The 19,388-nt window shown below is 45.9% G+C and overlaps 1 long non-coding RNA gene across 2 annotated transcripts in view; it reads left to right on the top strand.

Annotated features, from left to right (window-relative positions):
- The window catches only part of LOC139060994 (uncharacterized), a 150,862-nt gene extending 147,109 nt beyond the window's left edge, over positions 1–3,753 (top strand). For both annotated transcript variants that reach the window (XR_011515130.1, XR_011515131.1), the window contains one exon: positions 3,536–3,753. This is a non-coding gene — a long non-coding RNA (uncharacterized lncRNA). The remainder of the gene's footprint in view (positions 1–3,535) is intronic.
- Positions 3,754–19,388: the final 15,635 nt, after the last annotated feature.

Below are 19,388 nucleotides of genomic sequence, written 5' to 3'. Positions count from 1 at the left end.
ATGTGCTAAGAGGGAGGAAACACGTGTTGCGATTTTGCCGCCGTTCCCTCGTACGGCGTGTCAGGGTTCGACTTGCGGCATACATCGATTTGTGGAAACGTCAGTGAAGGAGCGTTTTAAACTTGCATGCGATGACTTACGTATGAGTAAGTAAGCGACAACATACTTTTACTGTGATTATTGTGACATAACTACGACTGCGCCCACGGCTGCCGCAGATGACATTGCACACACAGCGGTGTCAAAGTCACGTTTCTACACCTCGTATCTCTCAAAAACTTGCGATTTCTTGCACAAGCTCGGGTATACCAAAAGCTGTAACCGTCAGGTGACGACCGCACGCGTGCTTGGTTCGCGCCGAAGTCGCTCTTTGAAAAGTCTGGCGCTTGCGTCACGTGCCAGCTTCTCGCATTCTTAATTTATTCATGACAGATAGGACTTCCAGACGCGGTGTTATACTGCACTGCCTTCAAGATAGGCCCGTATGTTCTTTGTCGCCCACCAATGGAGGGTAGTAGCGCTCTGGAGTTGCGGTGCTGAGGTTCAGGTCGCAGGTTCAATCGAGGCCGCTGGAGTCGAATTTCGATGGCGGCGAAATGGAAGAACGCTCGTGCACTTAGATTGGGGTCCAGGGTAAAGAAAACCAGGAGGTGAACATTAATTCCGAGTCTCCCACTGCATCGTACACAGCTGATAATGAGATTGATTTTGGGACGTATAGTCCCACAATTTAATTTTAATCTAATGTTTTTGACAGACGCATGACTACAAAGTGGTTGACGCCGGCCTATAAAGCTATTACACTATCAACAAAAAATCTGAGGGGGGAGGGTGAGCGTCACCTGCAGAAGTTACAAGATCCTGCTCCTGATCCACACCAGAGTCACTGCGCTGCGACAAGCCCATTAGTACGGTGCTTTGGAAAGCGTTCGCTTTGCCAAATGCAAACACGTCTCGTACATAAAGAACTCACCTCTTGCTCTATGCGCGTTCTCCGTACGCTATGGGACTTCCTTGGTTTGCGTGCTCTTTACGAACGGACGCTATCTGGCCAGTTTACCGTACGTAATCTTTACGTGCGCCAAAACATAGCGTTTTGAAATGCGGCGGCTCCCATAGGCCTTGCTTCAACGTGAATTCTCGTGATGGCTACCCCAAATGCTCCTATACAGCACAAGGCCGATGCCTTTCCATGCAAGACACCCTGCTACCTTGCCAGACTGCCATAGAATCTAACGGGGATGCTTTCGAGCAAGCCGCGCTGATTTGGACGTCACCGCTTTGTGGCTACGCTCGCTAGCAGTTGTTACCAGTACCTGTTGAAATGAGCTTTCACTTCCTGTAAGCTCACCTGAAATGCCAGATATGATCTCAGAGCGCGTCCAATTTCTAAGATCTTTAGGCGATTTCGACGATCCATATATCGCTAACCAGACGCGTTGGCATAGAAGTCATAGGACATTTGCTGACACCTTGTCTTGGCTTGCATATCTTCTCCGGTCTTCCTTACGTTCGCGTTCTCTTACTTTAAACTAAAGGTCTTGAAAGGACGCGCGCCATAATGTCCTGCAAAGGCGTTTGCGTTAAACGCACTGAAGGTGGCAAACCCTATTTTAAAGGCCGCATGGTCGAGGAAACCGGCGAGGTTCGCAAAGGGAACCTTTGCTTCTGAAACTGTCCTGTATCCCCCCCTATTTACTCCTTGTCTCGTTAAAGGCGTCAAGTTGCATGGGCTGTGAAGTTATGCGAATGCACCCAAATGTGCAAAACAGTTAAGAACCCCCTTCATCACATAGGCCTGCCGCTTCGTGTTGTATTTATTCATTAATTGAATCGATGAATAAGGTGACATTGCAAGCATTGACACCAGTTTCATTACCGGCTATCGCACAAAGAAGCAAAAACTGGCAGTATCGTTGGAAGGAGGAGCATTGAAAGCGATAGCGAGATCTAGCGTTGCTCTCGAGCTGCCCGCATGGTGTCATAGTAATCGATGGCGAGCGGTGTCCGATCGTTACCGTCGGCCCGCAGGTCACCAATGTACCCTACCGCTTCTTTCCGTCCTTTGTTCCTAACGAAGTAGTCGTCCAGGTACAATCCTCATACGGTGAGGTTCTGTCTCTTAACGCTTCTTTTCAAAGAGATTGATTTAGCTTATTTAGAGGAGCCTCCCTGAGAAATCTGACGTCAATCTAAGCACCTCGTGACCAGATTTCGCTCTTTGCGACGTCGGCCATTTTAGGTACCACTTGTCAGCTTTTCTGCTTCATGGGGCACTTAATGCGATCGCATTGAAAAGAATAAAACACCCCAAACACGTAAATAAAGAAATCGCATTTCTAGTCCGCCAAGTGCTGTCACGTGATCGTATGGCAGTCCTTTAGGTGCATCGAGCATCTTCATGCCTCCGTCCCTTCTCCTTGGCTCATCGTAACTGTGAGAGATATGAACATTGAACTTGAAACATCATAGCAATTAGTATAGAGAACAAACTAGAAATTCATCTTCTCCTATCTTGCACAATATCTTCAAGCGCAAACTAATTATAATATATAGCCTACATTCAGAATCGCTGCTCACTGTCACAATTTGCTGCATATATTTTAGCACCACACACATGAACGCAAGTACCGTGTAAAAAATAATTACATTCTTCACTTCATCACGAATCAAAAAGCAATACATCATTTACTAACTTAATAAATTATTCAATACTATCAGGATTAACCACAATCTCTCGTAGTCTGTTCCAATACAGAAATGGCAAAAGGAAAAAGGAAGAACTGGTTTGCAACAATGTTGCTGAAGGATGATTTTATAGCTTTATCATGAAGTTTTCTGAGAAAAAACAGGAATGACTACTTTAGAATATCTTGCATCAATAACTGATAAACCTGGAGAAAGCAAAAAAAGCTCTGGTGGAGACACTGTTCTGCGCTGTGGACGTGTTCGTAAGTTTTCTCTGTTACTGGGAACGGAATATCTCAAGATACGTGAGGAAACGCTTGGAGGAGGCAAAAAATACTAATCACATTTAAAAGCCCGCAGATTCGCCTGCAACGAATCGCAGTATTACACATAATTGGCGCGCTAAGCATAGAAAAAATTCTGGAGGCCAAATTCATTGAACCCCTACCTTGAATGCTCGAGAATTCGCACAATTTATTTTCCTGCAGAGCCATCGGAACTAGCGCACAATATTGTTTACCTATGCGTGGCAGCAATGAATGTTTAACGTCGGTAACTAGTTTATTTGTTACGGTGTTTATGTTCAGGTATGTTCGTACGTATATGGAGCACATGACTGCAATGTTTGGGCACTATATACATAGCTCCTGTTCACACAAATGTTCAAGTCCGCGTGTTGTATGTTATGCAGTGAAACTTGGGCCAAGAAATAAAACTAACCCAGCCACATATAAACAAACAGTCTGTTGCATTGTCTGTTGGGTTCGTGTGAATAGTTGAATGCGAAAAACTGTCGTAATTTGCTGTATTCTTCTATATTGGTGCACTTTTGTATCTCTCGTTTCAGTCTACACTCCTCAGTTTGGAGAAGCAGGCCAGAACCACCCTCCAGCTGCCATCCTCTCCGCTTTTCTTCTCACTAATATTCTGTTTTATATATATCCCTCTCTTTTGGTATCCAAACATTGAATGATTTACTTAATAAAAAATCGAGTTATCAATAAATAATTGATAATTTATTATTTATTACCCATTCCATAATAAATACATAAAATTTATTCAGCCTATCCGTGTCAGTTCAGTTATGGTAGGCGGTCACAGTAAATAGTGAACGAACGGCTGACGGCTCAAGCAATTCAACCGCAGCGAGCTATTGATCACTTTTTTTAGTAGCCCACCGGACATTTAATCTGGTTAACCTCTCTGGCTTGCACCTCTTGTTTTGCCTGCTCCTCCTCCTTTAATACATGAATGCTTAGGGAGGATGGGCTCATTATGCGGCGAACGAATATCCAGTCAATTATTTGTTATACATATAAATGAGGCAAGCTTTACGCTAAAAAAGATAGACTGTGGGGTTTCGACCAGTCTTTTTAAAAAGCTCGCTATTTGGCCCCTTTCCTAAGATTTTCTTCCTGAAATGGGGTTTATTGGCGGCTGACAAGCTGTGGAATCGCTCATTGCCAATTCAGGAGTGAGATATCAGCTTCGCACAATAGACGTCCAGGGTCTTCAGCCAAGTTTACTCTCTTCTTCTCCCTGTTTATCTGTTCCATCGCTCTGGTCTGCTCCTTGTTATTAGCAGTTGTACAATCAAACAACGTCGCCGAAACCAAGGTTTTGACAAGGGTACTCGCATTCGTCAACGCAGCAACTGCGTCCCTCTGCGACTCGTTTATGTACGCTTAGCTCTCTCTCTCTCTCTCTCTCACCCTCAATGGCTGAGGAGGAAGAGGGGAATGTGCCGGTGCGCAGACCAACCTAAACAAAGTGAATCTCGAAGAAATGGGAAGGTTCAAAGCCGAAAAGGAAATAAGATGTAAAAATAAAGACATAGAAAAAGATTTAAGAAATAAAAAAAAAACTTTAAGAAAAGAGCAACTAACATGAAACCCAAACCAACGATTGCACGTACGGCTTTCAAGACAACCAAATAAAAGGCCGTCCGCCGCCTACGAAGTTCTTGATCACAACTTTCTAGATAGATATTATGAGCGTTTTCTTGTTAATATATTATTGGCATTTTAGGTACAACACTCGGAAAGCTAGGCGGCATGTGCATAATGACAGCAATGGAGCTCTTTGATGCTTTCGGCTCCGTAAACGTGGGCTTTCGCCGGTAAGGAATTTCTACGATACATTATATACAAAGAGCCAACCTCCGTTCCTGCTTGCCATGAATGCGTTATTATTCGAGAGCCCAACCCCGATTGCTATCGAAGAAATCCTTTTGTATGCTTCGGGAAGCGGTTTGTGCCACTGCGTTGCACTAGGCGTTGTGGGTGGCACTCCTCTTACCGCCGAGCGTACGCGTACGCGGGATGCAACCGATGCTTCGAGCGCCACTTCCTCAATGACCAGTTCGTAACCCCGTGCAGCCTCCGCGACCGCCTCTGGGCATCAGCGGGGTAGAGGCTCAAACGACAGCATCACAAAACGCTAGCTGTCGGGAGAGAAAAATACGCTGTCCTCATAACGGGTAACGTCGGACCCTTGTACCGCACGGTGTTACCGCACTGGTACCCCACTGTGTTAAGCGAGAGACATGCGATACGAATTTGCGTGAGATCCCTCGCACGGCGTGTCGGGGTCCGACTTGCTGCGTCAGACGATTTGGGTAACGTGGCACGAACGAACGTTTTAAAACAAGGCCAGAACTTTGCACCGCTCACTTCTAATGCGATAAATAAAAAGCGTACCTCTAATGCGATGACTCTGGCATGTGGTCAACTGTGCACACACGCGTCACCTGTGGTCTTGCGCAGTCAGACTTATCAAAGTGACATTTTTAGACCTCGTATCTCTCACAAACTTGAGATTTCTTGCACCCACTCGCTTGCACCCAATACTACAATTTATAAGGTATTGCATATGTAACTTACGTAAAGCATAGGCTATTTATTGCCACAGCCTCGTGTATCCATCTACTTCGAATATTGCCTACACATCGGCCATTACTTAATTTCTTCGTGACCTCCAGCGGCTTGAGAACTGGCCTTATACTGCACTATCTTCAAGATGGCACCATATTAACGCGAAACCATTATATCTCCCATAGGCAGCCGAGTCAGCGTTGGCCACAACGAATAGTAACAGCAAGAGGGCGTCATCTATAGAATTTGCAAGACTCTTTCCTTGATCCACACTCTAGCTCATTATGAGAGAGCTCACGATTTGCATTTGTTGCACCAAATGTAAACGTAACACTTGACGCGATGCGGCACGACACGACGTGCTGCGACATGGCACGATGCGGCATGCGAGACGGCTGCTGACGCAAAGTGGGAACTGCCCTCTGGTAGAATGTAGGCGTGTATAGAGCAAGGCAGGGGTGCGCCAGCAGGAAGGTTGTGTCGCAACTGGCGTCTCGCGAGATAAGACGAGATGGACAGAAAAATATTGGCTGATGTTTAACTCTTGTAAACCTAGTTATAACAAGCGAAAGGTCTCTTTGACGTGTTTTTGTAAACACTATGGACATAGTATTTCACTAAAGTTAGGCCACTTGTGTTTCACACACGTTACACACTCGGCTGAATGGGTTGTCCGTGAAGTGACGGTGAAACCTGGCCGTTGTAGTCGAGCTTCCCGTCAGCCTAAGAGTGTGGTTCGTCAAATGTTCGTTGTGGGGGCTATCGCTTATGTCCACGCCTTCCTCTCCTTCTCATTGTAGTTGTTCGTGTTGCTGAGCGACGGCGACGCTTGCAGCAGCTTCGATCTTGGCACGCATCCACACTTGTTGAGCCTCTCTATAGCACGCCAATCTGGCCTCCCTTTGCTGCGGTGTTTCAGCAAGCAACTTTGCCTTTCCTGGAGATTTCGCATTCTGACGTCTAGCTTTATCTACTCGATTCAGCCTGTGGCTTGCTCTGAACCGCACGCACAGACGGCCCAGACCGCGCGTAATCCACGCGGAGACTGAGCGAGCAAGATACAACGAAGCAGCCGTTTATAAAAGGCGCGTTTATAGTCCGACGCTATCGGCGCGCGCACGAGCGTCGCTCGACGCCGGGCGCGTCGGGACGCCTTGGCAGAGTTCGATTACGTTGGCAGCGCCAGTGCTTCAAACGATCTTCCGAAATATAGACGCCGTTGTTCTCGCCAACGTGACGTAACGTGCGCGCGCGCTCATGCTACGTCACACTACGTTGAGCTCTTTAATCCTCGCCTAGTGACGAGGTACCGCAGTGGCGAGGCTCCGCAAGACCGCTGCGGCGACGCCTGTCCGCGGCGGATCACGTGATGTGACGTCACATCTTCCACGATTGCGCTCTGGAGGTTGAAGGTCATTGCGACGCGATGAATGACCTTGACAAACATGGCGTGGCAGAGGTTTCACGCTAAAACTATCGGCGATTGTCAGCGGCCATTGGAAAGGTTAGACAGGTTTAGCTTCACGCTAACGGCTCGAGACGATGACGTGCACCAACATATGGTGTGCGCACAGGAGTTCGTCAGCAACGCTAATGGTGGGCTTGCCCACCACAGGCGTATCTGCCGGAGGAAGGGGGAGGGCAACGGACCACTTGTCCCTCGGCCCCACTGTCAGAAGTGGAGGGGCGAAGTACGCCATTTCACGCCATTCCACCAAGTTTTGGAAGAGGGCGCTTTTTGCTGACCAAAATTTCTTTGTGAATGCAATTTTCTCGTATGTAATGCTTTTGGTTATTACGCATCCATTCTTTGGGGTGCGCCATACACGTTGGCGTTGCTGAGAAAGCCGGCGTTGGGCTATAACAGATTTCACGGTGCGCTTCGTGCGTCATGCCCAGTTTTGGAGGATCGCAAAATCACATCTGAAAACACTAAGTTACCTTGTATCTAACCTAAGGGCGATGCATATAAAATAATTATATTAACCCACACCCAATTAAGCCGGGCTTTACAGCATGTGTTTGATCGATTAGCTAATACCCAGACTATTCAAGGTAAGTACGGTGCGATCATTTTTCAATGTTATGGAATTTTTAAAAGGCCGCCTGTGCCAGATGGCGCAATGCTTTTGCTTCAGATGGACTATTCAAAGAGTTGGGCGTTGCCAGCACAAGTAACCGAAACACATATTTAAATATTTAGCGCTAAGAAGACAACAAACAAGGACACCAAGGAGAGCTCAGGCGAAATTACATGTACTCATGATTTGAAATAAAAGAAAGATTAATAATGGTAAATGAAAGTGGATCAAAAGAGAAGCATGCTGCATCTGAGCCATGGACCACGTCTTCTCATTACGCGTGCGATGCCTTTACCGGCACCATTTTCCTATGAACTTTCTGTTTATGTATATGTCTACCTATTGGAGGTAAACCTAAGAGTGTTAGCCCGCGCCACAAATCACGGACTTGACGGCGGAGGTGGAAAATATTTTTTTTTGTCGCAAGCGTCACGTCTACGTGATCTCTTGGGCGAAGGTAATTGGTTAATAAACCAACACATGCTACCCGAAGGCATGAATGCTGCTGGATTCGAAGCCTCCCTATGCAACGAACGAGAATGAAGGAAACCCAGGGCCTCATTTTTGTTAGTAATATCACAAGAAGCGGAATTTCCGACCAGCTGATACCCGATATCAGGGAACCACCATGCTCTGGAAAACGGGCACAGCATAATCTCTCAGTGGATCGCCGCTCACTGCCGTTGGACGGTCTGCCCACTTAGACACCCAGACGCGTCCAATACCTTTGGCGGGGCCGGACACTGCCGGGGAACTTCGCTTGCTTGCACGCAAATAGTCCCGATTTTCCTGGAGTTCAAGTGCCTTAAATTGCCGATGGCATATGCATGGTCCCTTGCTACGGCTACGGCTGCCATCTCGCCTTTCCCGTGGCGAAACAGCTTTGCTGTGCCGCTTGTGGCTGGGAGTGGCGTTCACTAACGCTCACTCCTATCGTATGAGAATGTTCGAGAGCGTGATGTGCGACTCCTGCAGGTGTGAGGAAACCATCGAGCACCTATTGTGCAGCTGTCCTCTTACGGCGCACAACGTCTCTCTCTCATGACGACGCTAAACCGACTGGACGTGACACCGTTCTCTGAGTGAGAGATACTCAGACCATGGGCAAACTTGTCACAATTTATATTATAAGAAGCCAACAAAGTCAACAAGGACAACATGAAATTACTTGTACTTGCTAACTGATTTAAATAAATTGTAGATAAATGGAAATGAAGTGGATGAAAAAACAACTAGTCGGAAGTGAGATACATATGAACTGAAATCATCGCATTAGGCGTGCATTGCTTTTACTAAGTCGGCTAACGCGGCGCCGTTTCCCATCGACTTTCTGGGGCACTTATGTGTGTACTGCTATAACAATATATATATATATATATATATATATATATATATATATATATATATATATATATATATATATATATATATATATATATATATATATAATATGTAGAGAGAGAGAGAGAGAGAGAGAGAGATTGAGCGTTGTTTAGAATGCAGTGTGCCCCCCACTCAAGCAATAGTACGCCACTGGCCAGAGGTAACACTTTATCCATAAATCGGGTGCTTTTATTTTCCATTTATCCTCGCATTTGCAATAACTGACCAAACGGAACTGAGCTGTGAGCGGATTTCCTGCCCGCTTTCCGACCAGGAGCGTAAAACAATTTTTTCTTGTCCTGCGCTGGTAAGAAAAAGCGAGGAGCGCTCAATCGAGGCCTCAACTGAGAGCTCTCGTGGCATTGTCTTGTGCGCGTTGCAGTGGGCTCTGCGCAGTCTCTTATCAGGGTGATAGATAGGGCCAGTTGGTTTTGCATCAAGGTCAGCGCGAACAAAAACATATCTGAAAAGACACAGATGCGGACAATCGCTAACTTCCATGTATGGGCTTTAGTTTATTGGCTGGATTTATATGCAGAGCGGAAAGGCGGCGGCGTGAGAAGCAAAGACAGCAACTAAACATGAGAACAAACCCAGGAGATTCAGAAAAACTTATACGGGAAACAAAACCCCGAAACCACCTATGTGCGAATGGCGGTGTTTTGTCCACATATTTTTTTTATTTTCTTTTACTCTTAACGACTTTTCTTCTATGTCTATAAATCCGGCTAATCAAGGAAAGCCGATAGTTGGCAGTTAGCGCTTGCGCCTGTGTGTGTTTTTCTTTGTCTATATGTTTTATGTCTATAGGGCGAATATATATATATATATATATATATATATATATATATATATATATATATATATAATGATTTGGTTCTCTCTGCTATAACCTTGTCTGCGCAGTGATTCCGGTATAGTAGCTTCCCTGTGACTGTGATACTCGAGAAAAAGGCGTTTAGCGGAACATACTTAATGCCCCGGATACCAACTTCAATCAATAAGGGTTAACTTGCTCTTTCGCCTTCTTTTCTATAAAAATCATTTCCGTTTCCTTTCGATCTGACCAACCAATAACGAATGAATGAAATGGTGGTAAGTAGTGGTTACCGCCGCTTCACGCATTCATACTTAGTTGGTCAGTCAGTCATTCAGTCGTTGTCTATTCAATCTATTAATCGATGGACTCATCAGACCATTATTGAGCAGCCTATTTCGTTCATTATAATAAGCAGTCAGATGGACGGGCAATGAGCTTTCACCTTATGCAGTGCGTAGTTGATTATACCCCGTTTTGTGGTTATCATACCTTGTGTGGATAACGGTTCAAATCTCCAGATGTTAAAAAAAACGTAAGCGGCGACAACTCCTCCACCGTGGCCGTGTGCTGTTTTCTTTTCCTTAAGCGGCGTGCCAAATGCCTTTTTCACGGAAGGCAACAAAGATATTGACTTCGCAAGAGTTGAATTTTGGGCCAGGTGGTGATGCATATTGCACCACAATGAAGCATTGCAGACGGAATCCAGAGAAAGTCGAATGTTTTGGGGTTGCGATCCACATTTTGTTCGGCGCTTCGCCATTCCTTAAAGGCTGTTTTCGTCGAAGGCGGTATATTGACGGCAGACGAGAGATAGGATCGTCACTGCGAATCAAGGAGTTAGAAAATAGAGACGTACAATAGAAGCCCATGGTCTTAATCCACGTTTGCCGCTCTCCTCTCCTTATTTAAGCCTCTCATCGCTCTGTTCTGCTCCTTGCAAAGACCGATTGCGGAATCACGTGATGTCGCCGAAGCCAACGTTTTGACTAGGATACTCGCCTACGCCAGCGCAGTAACCGCGTCCGCCTTGTGGGGAGAGTGAACTACGCGTTTATGTACGCTTAGTTCTCTTTCCCCACCGTCAACGGGCGAGGAGGAGGAGAACATGCCGGACCGCTGAGTAATGTAACCAAAGTGCTAGTCTCAAAAAAGAAAGGGGGGGGGGGAAGGGGTTGACTACGAAAGGAAAGGCAGATCAACTAAAGAGTGAAGACATTACGCATAAAAAAAACTATAGCATAACCCCCCCAAATAAACGCTTACAATTAATATCCTACACCCTTTAAACAAATTGTAACACCTAAAATGACTACCTTGAAGATAATCAAATAAAAGACCTCCGCTGCCTACGAAGTTCTTTATCAAAACTTCTTACACATTTTGCTAGCCCCAATATCTCCAAGTATATTAATGAAGGCTTAGTTAAAACGCCTGGAAAGTTGAGAGGAATTTGCACAATGACAACTATGGTGCTGTTTGAAGAATTCGGCTCCATTGGAAGTGTTGCCATCCAGCTTCCTGTGTTAGCACCAACCCGATAGCTCCCTCTATGAATAAGTTGAAATATTTTATGCGAAGCATATTACGAGAGAGAGCTCAACCCATCTCCTCAGGCGCGGTGGTGTCGCCTTGAAACCACGTGACACCGTGACGTCACGACAGAGGAGAAGTGGCTTTGGCTCAACTCTTGCAAGACGGGCTGGGTGGAAATCGAACCAGGGTCTCCGGAGTGTGGGACGGAGACGCTACCACTGAGCCACGAGTACGATGCTTCAAAGCGGTACAAAAGCACCTCTAGTGAATGCGGTGTTGCCTTAGAAACGAGCTGTTTCTAAGGCGTGCGTCTCTTCCTCAGGCGCACATTTCGTTGCCGCGCCGAACGCTGCTTTGCTCGACGCTCACCGCGTCCAATGCGGGGCGCGTAGTCGCTGCCGTGTAGCCCATTGTCTACACCCCTTGGCGGGTCGACGGGAACGCTGTCGCGTTCCACTCTTGAAGGCGAAGCAGTAATGCATGAGTTGTTTCTTCGTCTAGCCGAACCAAATATAGCCAAGCAACAGCAGTTCACCAGGCTAAACAGTGGTTCAACAACTAAAATAAAGGCTAGTATGCTTCGCATCCTGGGCTTAACCTTACCTAAGCTACAGCCACTTTTTGAACAACCAACCCCACTCGCTATCGAGGAGATTATTTTGTATGCTTCAACACGTGATCTGTGGCAATGCTTCGCTCCATTCGATCGTAGTTGCGCTCGACTTTCCGCCAAGCTTACGCGCACGTGGGAGACAGCCGGTACTTTGAGCGCCTCTTCCTCTGGTTCCAGTTCGTAACCCTGTGCAGCCTCCACGACCGCCTCGGATCACCAGCGGAGCAGTGTCCGAAACGACAGCAGCGCAAAATGCTAGCTGTTACCTGAGGAGAATGCGGATTCACTGTCTTTAACACGGGTATCATCGCCACGGTGTTACCGCACCACTGTCGGGATTTTACCGCTTCCTTAAGCGCCAGACACGTGGTGCGATTTTGCATGCAATCACTCGTTAACCATGGCTGCGTCCGAATTGCAGCAAGCCAGGGTTTCGGAGGCATGGCACGAACGTTTTAAAAGTATACCAGAACTTAGCACCGCTAACTTTGTGACCGCAAACATATAAGGTGATGATTGTGAAATTTTGACAACTGCTGGCACGCACGTGATGGTTGACCTTGAACAACCAAAGTTATCAACGTGATCTTTCTATACTTCGCGTCTCTTGCAACCCTGCGATTTCGTGGATGCCGAACTTATGCACGCACTTGGGGAGGTCCAATGCTGTAACCGTGAGTTCACGACCGCACGTATGCTTCTTTCCCGCCGAAGTCGCTCCTTGAAGCATCTGGCTCGTCTGTGATGTGCCAGCTTCTCCCGTCCAAAATTACTCCGATACAGCTAGAGCTTTGAGACACTGCACTGTCTTCAACCTCGGCCCATAATAATGCCATAGCATCGCATGTCACGTGATGAAAATGAGCCCGCGTTGTTGACCAAAACGAGTGGTAACAAATGTCATCATCAGCGTCTTGTAATTTGGAAGAAGTAGGAATTAGCTTACTTAAGGTGGAGTAAAATTAATTAAGGTGATGTAAAGAGAATGAGGGTAAAATAAGTTGACTTTAGGTTGATTAAGGTGAATTAAAGTGGATTAAGGTCGTTACAATTTAGGACACGGTGGATTAAAATTGGTACGAATTAGAGCAAAATGGACTAAGATGGATTAAAGTGGATTAAGGTGGATTAAGGTGAATGAGGGTAGTTCTAGTTGGAGCGAGTTATCTTACTACCTTTAAACAGGAACAACCCCTTAAAGTGATTGCGTTCAAAAGAATCAAATAAAAGGCATATGCCGTCTGAGTTCTTTATTACAACTTCCTTCATATATGTTTACGCAATTTTTTCCTAATATATTAATTACATTTTAGCTGCAGCACTTCGAAAACTTGGCGGATAGTTTATGCATGCTATAAAGCTGTTTGAAGTATTTGGCGACATGGAGAAGGCGAGCCTGCATTCAGGATGCGCACGCTACATTAATAATTCGAAAGCCTTAAATCTCTTTGTTTCAAGGTAGCTTTTTAAAGTGCAGAAAATATCACGTGACCCAAGGAAGACCACAAGTGAACCAAAGCTTGTGTAGGTGTGTATGACGTATGATGAATGATTTGAAAAAGTAACAATTGAATAGTGATAGGATTAAGGTAGATTAGGGTGGATGAAGGTTGAGAAAGGGGGATTAGAAAAAGTAGTAAGGGATTACGGATTATATTAAGGTAGATTAGGGTTGATAAAGGTTGATTAAGGGGGATAACGGTGGACAATCCCTGCGTCCCCTTTTCTCGGCTACTCTGTAACTGCGAGAGATATAAACACTTCATTTCAAACATCATTGAGAGCAATTAGTACAGAGAACAAACAAGGTAGCTACATTTTCTTGCATGATATTCTCAAGCGCGGAATCAAATATAGCATATATACAGAATCGCTGCTCACTGTGACAACTTCCTGCAAATATCTTTAGTACCGCATACACGAACGCAAAGAACATATGAAAATCTTGTTAAATGCTTTACTTTATAAAGAATCAAGAAGCAATGCCTTATTTACTAGCCTAATAAATTATTCTTTACCACTAGAATGAACCAGTTTGTTCCAATAGAGAAATGGCAAAAGGAAATAGGGAGAACAGGATTGCAACAGTGTTGCTGACAGATAATTTCATAGTTCTATCATGTCGTTTTGTGAGAAACCTTCAGAAATGGCCACTTTATAAGGTCTTGCAAAAGTAAGTGACAAAGCTCGAGGAAGCAAAAACTTTCGTCGAAACACTGTTCTGTGCTTTGGACGTGTTTGTGTGTTTTCCCTGTTACGGAGAATAGAATATCTCACGATACGTGAGAAATCCCTGGAGGAGCCGGAGAATTTATACGCATTTCAAAACCAGCCAATTCGCCTGCAAAAATTTGCAGTTTTACATATAATTTGCGCCCGAAATATGAAAGAAATTCTAGACACCAATGCTTGGTGCGTGGAACGCGCTCCTTTCATTAAAAAATGCCAAATTCAGGGGACCCCTACCTTGGACGCTCGAGCAGTCGCACAGTTTTCTTTTATGCGAACCATATTACGAGAGCTCAACCCAGCTCCTCAGGCGCGGCGGTGTCGCCTTCAATGACCTTTGACCCCATGCCATACCACGTGACACCGTGACGTCACGAGAGAAACGGGGCTCCAACTCGCGCCGTCGCTCGCGGCGTCGCTCAACTCTCGCAAGATGGGCTGGGTGGGAATCGAACCAGGGTCTCCGGAGTGTGAGACGGAGACGCTACCACTGAGCCAAGAGTAAGATGCTTCAAAGCGGTACAAAAGCGCCTCTAGGGAATGCGGTGTTGCCTTAGAAATGAGCTGTTTTTAAGGCTCAGGCGTGCGTCGCTTGCTCAGGCGCACATTTCGTTGCCGCGCCGAACGCTGCGTTACGCGACGCTCACCGCGTCCAATGCGGGGCGCGTAGTCGCTGCGCCGTAGCCCATTGTCTTACACCCCTTGGCGGGTCGACGGGAACGCTGTCGCGTTTCACTCTTGAAGGCGAAGCAGAGTAACGCACGAGTTGCTTCTTCGTCTAGCCGAACCAAATATAGCCAAGCAACAGCAGTTCACCAGGCTAAACAGTGGTTCAGCAACTAAAATAAAGGCTAGTATGCTTCGCATCCTGGGCTTAACCTTAGCTAAGCCACAGCCATTTTTTTTCGGCAAAGAAATGGTGAATTCTGAATAACAATGCACAAGTATGCGTGGCATCAATGAAATTTTAACGGTGGTAACTAGTTTGTCACTGTGCTCGTGTTCCAGTGTGTTCGTTGAATGAGCCATGTATATAGAGCACATGACTGAAATATTTGTGTACTTTATAGATAGCTCCTGTGCACACAAACATTGTGTGCGTTCTATGTGTTATATGTTGACACTTGGCGCGAGAAATACCATTAACCCACAAATGAACAAACCCTCCGTTGCGTTTACTGCTGCCTTGGTGTGATTAGTAGCATAGTTGTTCAAAATTTGCGGTATCCTTCTTTATTGGTGCACCACGGTCTCTCACGTTTCATTCTAAACTCTTCAATTGTTTGACTCAGTGTGGAGAAGCAAGCCAAAAACACCCTCCTCCCGCCCTCGTCTCCACTTTTCTTCCTACAAATATTCTTTCTTTTTCTCTCTCTCTCTCTCGCTGGACAAAACAGTGAATTAGTTCTTTTATTAGGAATGTCAGTATATTAATAAACGATGAATTATTTCTTGTTAATTACCCATCGGTATTAAATATTTCATACTTAATCAGCCTATCCGCTTAAATCCCGTTATGGTAAACCGTCACAGAGAATTGCGAACGTACTGCTGACGGATCAAGCAATTCAACCGCACCGAGATATTGATCCCTTCTTTTGAGTAGCCAACTGGAGACTTAAGCTGGTTAACCTCTCTGCCCTTCAGCTCTTATTTTGCCTGCTCCTCCTCCTTTTATGCATGCATATTCAGGGCGGATGGATTAATTATGCGGCGAACCAATATCAAATCAAATTAATGGCTATATATAGAAAGCAAAGCGAGGGTTACGTGATAAAGAAGGGACTGTGAGATCGCGGCCCATTTTTTCAAAAAGTTCGCTGCTTGGCCTTTCGTTGAAGATTGTCTTCGTCAAATGTGGTTTATTGACGACTGACAAGCTGTGGGATTCTTCACTGCCAATTGAGACGCGAGATATAAGCGCAGCACAGTAGGCGCCCCGACTCTTCAGCCAAGTTTACGGTCTTTATCTCTTTATATAAGTCTTTCATCGCTCTAGTCGGCTTCTTTTTATTACCGGTTGTGCAATCAAGTAATGTCGCCGCAGCCAACGCTTGGACAAGGGTACTCGCCTTCATCAGCGCAGAAGCTGCGCCTCTTTGTGTGAAGTGTATGTAAGCTTAACTCACTCTCGCCCACCCACTGTGAGGAATGAGGAGAAGGAGAACATGAGGGTGCGCGGAGTGACTTAAGCAAAGGGAATCTCGAAAAAACTGGTAGGGGCGGGGCCGAAATAATAAAAACATTTGAAGTAGGGAATGAATAAATAATTTACGAAAGAAAAAGCAAGTAACGTGAAACCGAAATAAACGATTGTGCTGATAATTTTCAAGACAGCGATATAAAAGGTGTGTGCCGCATAGGAAGTTCTTTATCACAACTTCATAAATAGTTACGTAAAGCGACGTGTTGTTAACATATATTATGATAATTTAAGCCCAAACCCTGGAAAGCTAATCGGAATGTGTATAATGACAGCGAAGAAGCTGGTTGATGTATGTGGCTCCATTCCAGTCTGGACTAAGAATAGCCACTTCGGAAGTTACCTTATATACCGATTCCTGGTTGCCATGAATGTATTGTTTTCTAAGCGCCAATCCTCTATTACTAACGAAGAAAGAAGTTGTACGCTTTGGGAAGCGATTTGTGCCACTGCGTGGCACTAGCGTTGAGGGTGGCGCTCCCCTTACTGCCCAGCCTACACGTACGCGGAAACCAATGATACTTCAAAAGCCACTTGCTCAAGCACCAGTTCGTAACCCCGTGCAGCCTCCGCGACCGCCTATGGTCACCAGCGGGGTAGAGTCTCAAACGACAGCGTCGCGAAACGCTAGCTGTCGCGAGAGAAAAATGCGCAGGCGCAATCCTTACCATGGAGGTCATCACCCGGTGTTACCGCGCCACTGTGCGGTTTCCGCCGCAGTGTTAAACGAGAGACACGCGATGCGAATTTGCGTGCGATCCCTCGTACGGCGTGTCGGGGTCCGAGTTGCTGCTTACGACGATTTGGGACAAGTGGCAAGAACGAATGCTTTAAAACTAGGCCAGAACTTAGCGCTGCGAACTATGCGACAAAATGCTTATAATGCGATGATTGTGACATCTCGACAACTGCGCGCACGGACGTCACTTGTGACCTTACGCACCCAGAATTATTGAAGTGACGTTTTTATACTTCGTACCTATACAAATTTGCGATTTCTGTCACGCAGTCACGTACGCCCAGTGCTCTATCTATTGCCTAATTACATACGTAACGTACGTAAAACATAGGTAATTTATTGCCGAAGCCTGATGTATCCACCTACTTCGTACGTTGCCTACACATCGACCAATACTTAGTTTCTTCGTGACTGCAAGCGCTTTCAGACCCGGCGTTATACTGCGGTGTCTTCAAGATGGCCCCATATTAACGCGAAAGCATCATATGTCCCATCAGGCAGCAAAGCCAGCGTTGTCCACAACGAATAGTATTAAAAATTATCATGAGTGTCTTCTATGTTAGAACAAGTAAGAGTGGGGTGAGGTAAGGTGTACTGTAAAGGATTAAGGTGCATAAGGTGAAATAAAGTGCATTTAGGTGTATTACGGTGGATTAAGGTTGACAAAAATTAGAGAAAGGACGATTAAGGTTTATTCAGTTACATACAAATTAGAGTGAGGTGAATTACTTTGAATTAGAGCAGATCAAGGTGAATTAGCGTATTTACAAATTAGATCAAGGTGAATTAAGATGGATTAAATATTAACTTCTAAGGACACAACAATCTATGACGTCGCGTTCTATGGACGTAACCAATTATTTAGAGAAGTCGTAATGCTTTGGTATTCAAATGAAGTATGTATACTTAAGCTAATGTGAATTTTTCTATCGCCTACGGTAGTACGGTAGCAGAGATACGGCGTTGTGGTTCTGAGGTTCAGGTCGCAGGTTTAATTCAGGCCACGGCGGTCGCATTTTGATGGCGGCGAAATTTAAAAAAACTCGTGCAGTTAGATTTAGGTGCACGGTAAAGAACACCCGCAGGCCAAAATTAATTCGGAGTCTTCTACTGCGGCATCCATGTCTTATCATCGAATTGTGTTTTGGGGCTTACAGGCCAAGAATTTAATTCCTAATCCAAAGTTTTTCGTCACACAGGTGTCTACCAATTGGGTGAGGCTCGCTTACAAGGCTGTCGCACTACTTCCCTTACCCTATATTGCAGAAAAAAAGAAGGGGGGGGGGGTTAGGGGCTGTCAGTTCGCGAAATCACAAGATCCAGCCCCTGATCTAGACTTGTATCACTACGCAGTCACCAGCGCATTATGAGAGAGCTCAAGAATTGCGTTCGCTATATCAGATGTAAACATAACACGTGACACGATGCGGCGCGCGAGACAGCTGCTGTGGCGCAGCGGGAACTGTCTGCCCTCTCGTTTAATCTAGGCATGTATAGAGCAAGGCTGGCGCGATAAGGAGGGCAGTGGCGCAACCGGCGTCACGCGAGATAAGACGAGACGGACAGAAAAAAAATTGGCTCAGGTATAGCACTTGTAAGCCTAGTTGTCACAACCGAAAGGTTTCTTTGACATGGTTTTGCAAAGACTATTCACACAGTATTTCATTAAAGTTAGGCCACACTCTTTCACGCACGTTGCATACGCTGCCGCGCAGGCTGTCCGTGAAGTCGCGGTGAAACCTGGCCGTCGCAATCGAGTTTCTCGCCAGCCAAAGTGTGTGGTTGGTCACACGTTCGTTGTGGTTGTCTTTGGTTCCGTCCACGGCTTCGTCTGCTGAACGACGGTGGTGTTTGCAGCGGCTTCAATCTTGGCACTCTTCCGCGCTTGGTAAGCTTCTCTATAACGTGCTAATCTGGCCTCTTTTTGCAGCGGTGTTTCGGCAAGCAGCTTCGCTTTTACTTGAGATTTCGCCTCCTGCCCTCTAGCTTTATCTACTCGATGAGCGGATTCAGGGTGTCGCTTGTGGTTTGCCGTACGCACAGACGGTCCAGCCCGTGCGCCATGCATGGTGAGACGGAGCCACCAAGATCCACTGACGAAGCCGTTAAAATGCGCGTTCATATTCGGACGTTATCGGCGCGCGGACGAGCCTCGCACGACGCCGGGCGCGTCTGGTTGCCTTGGCGGCGTCCGGTTACTTTAGCTGCGCCAGTGCGTCGAACGAT

Source organism: Dermacentor albipictus, chromosome 6 (genome assembly GCF_038994185.2).
Source record: "Dermacentor albipictus isolate Rhodes 1998 colony chromosome 6, USDA_Dalb.pri_finalv2, whole genome shotgun sequence".
Lineage (NCBI taxonomy): Eukaryota > Metazoa > Arthropoda > Arachnida > Ixodida > Ixodidae > Dermacentor > Dermacentor albipictus.
The sequence above is the reverse complement of the archived record's forward strand: the minus strand, read 5'-3'. Positions and strand labels throughout refer to the sequence as shown.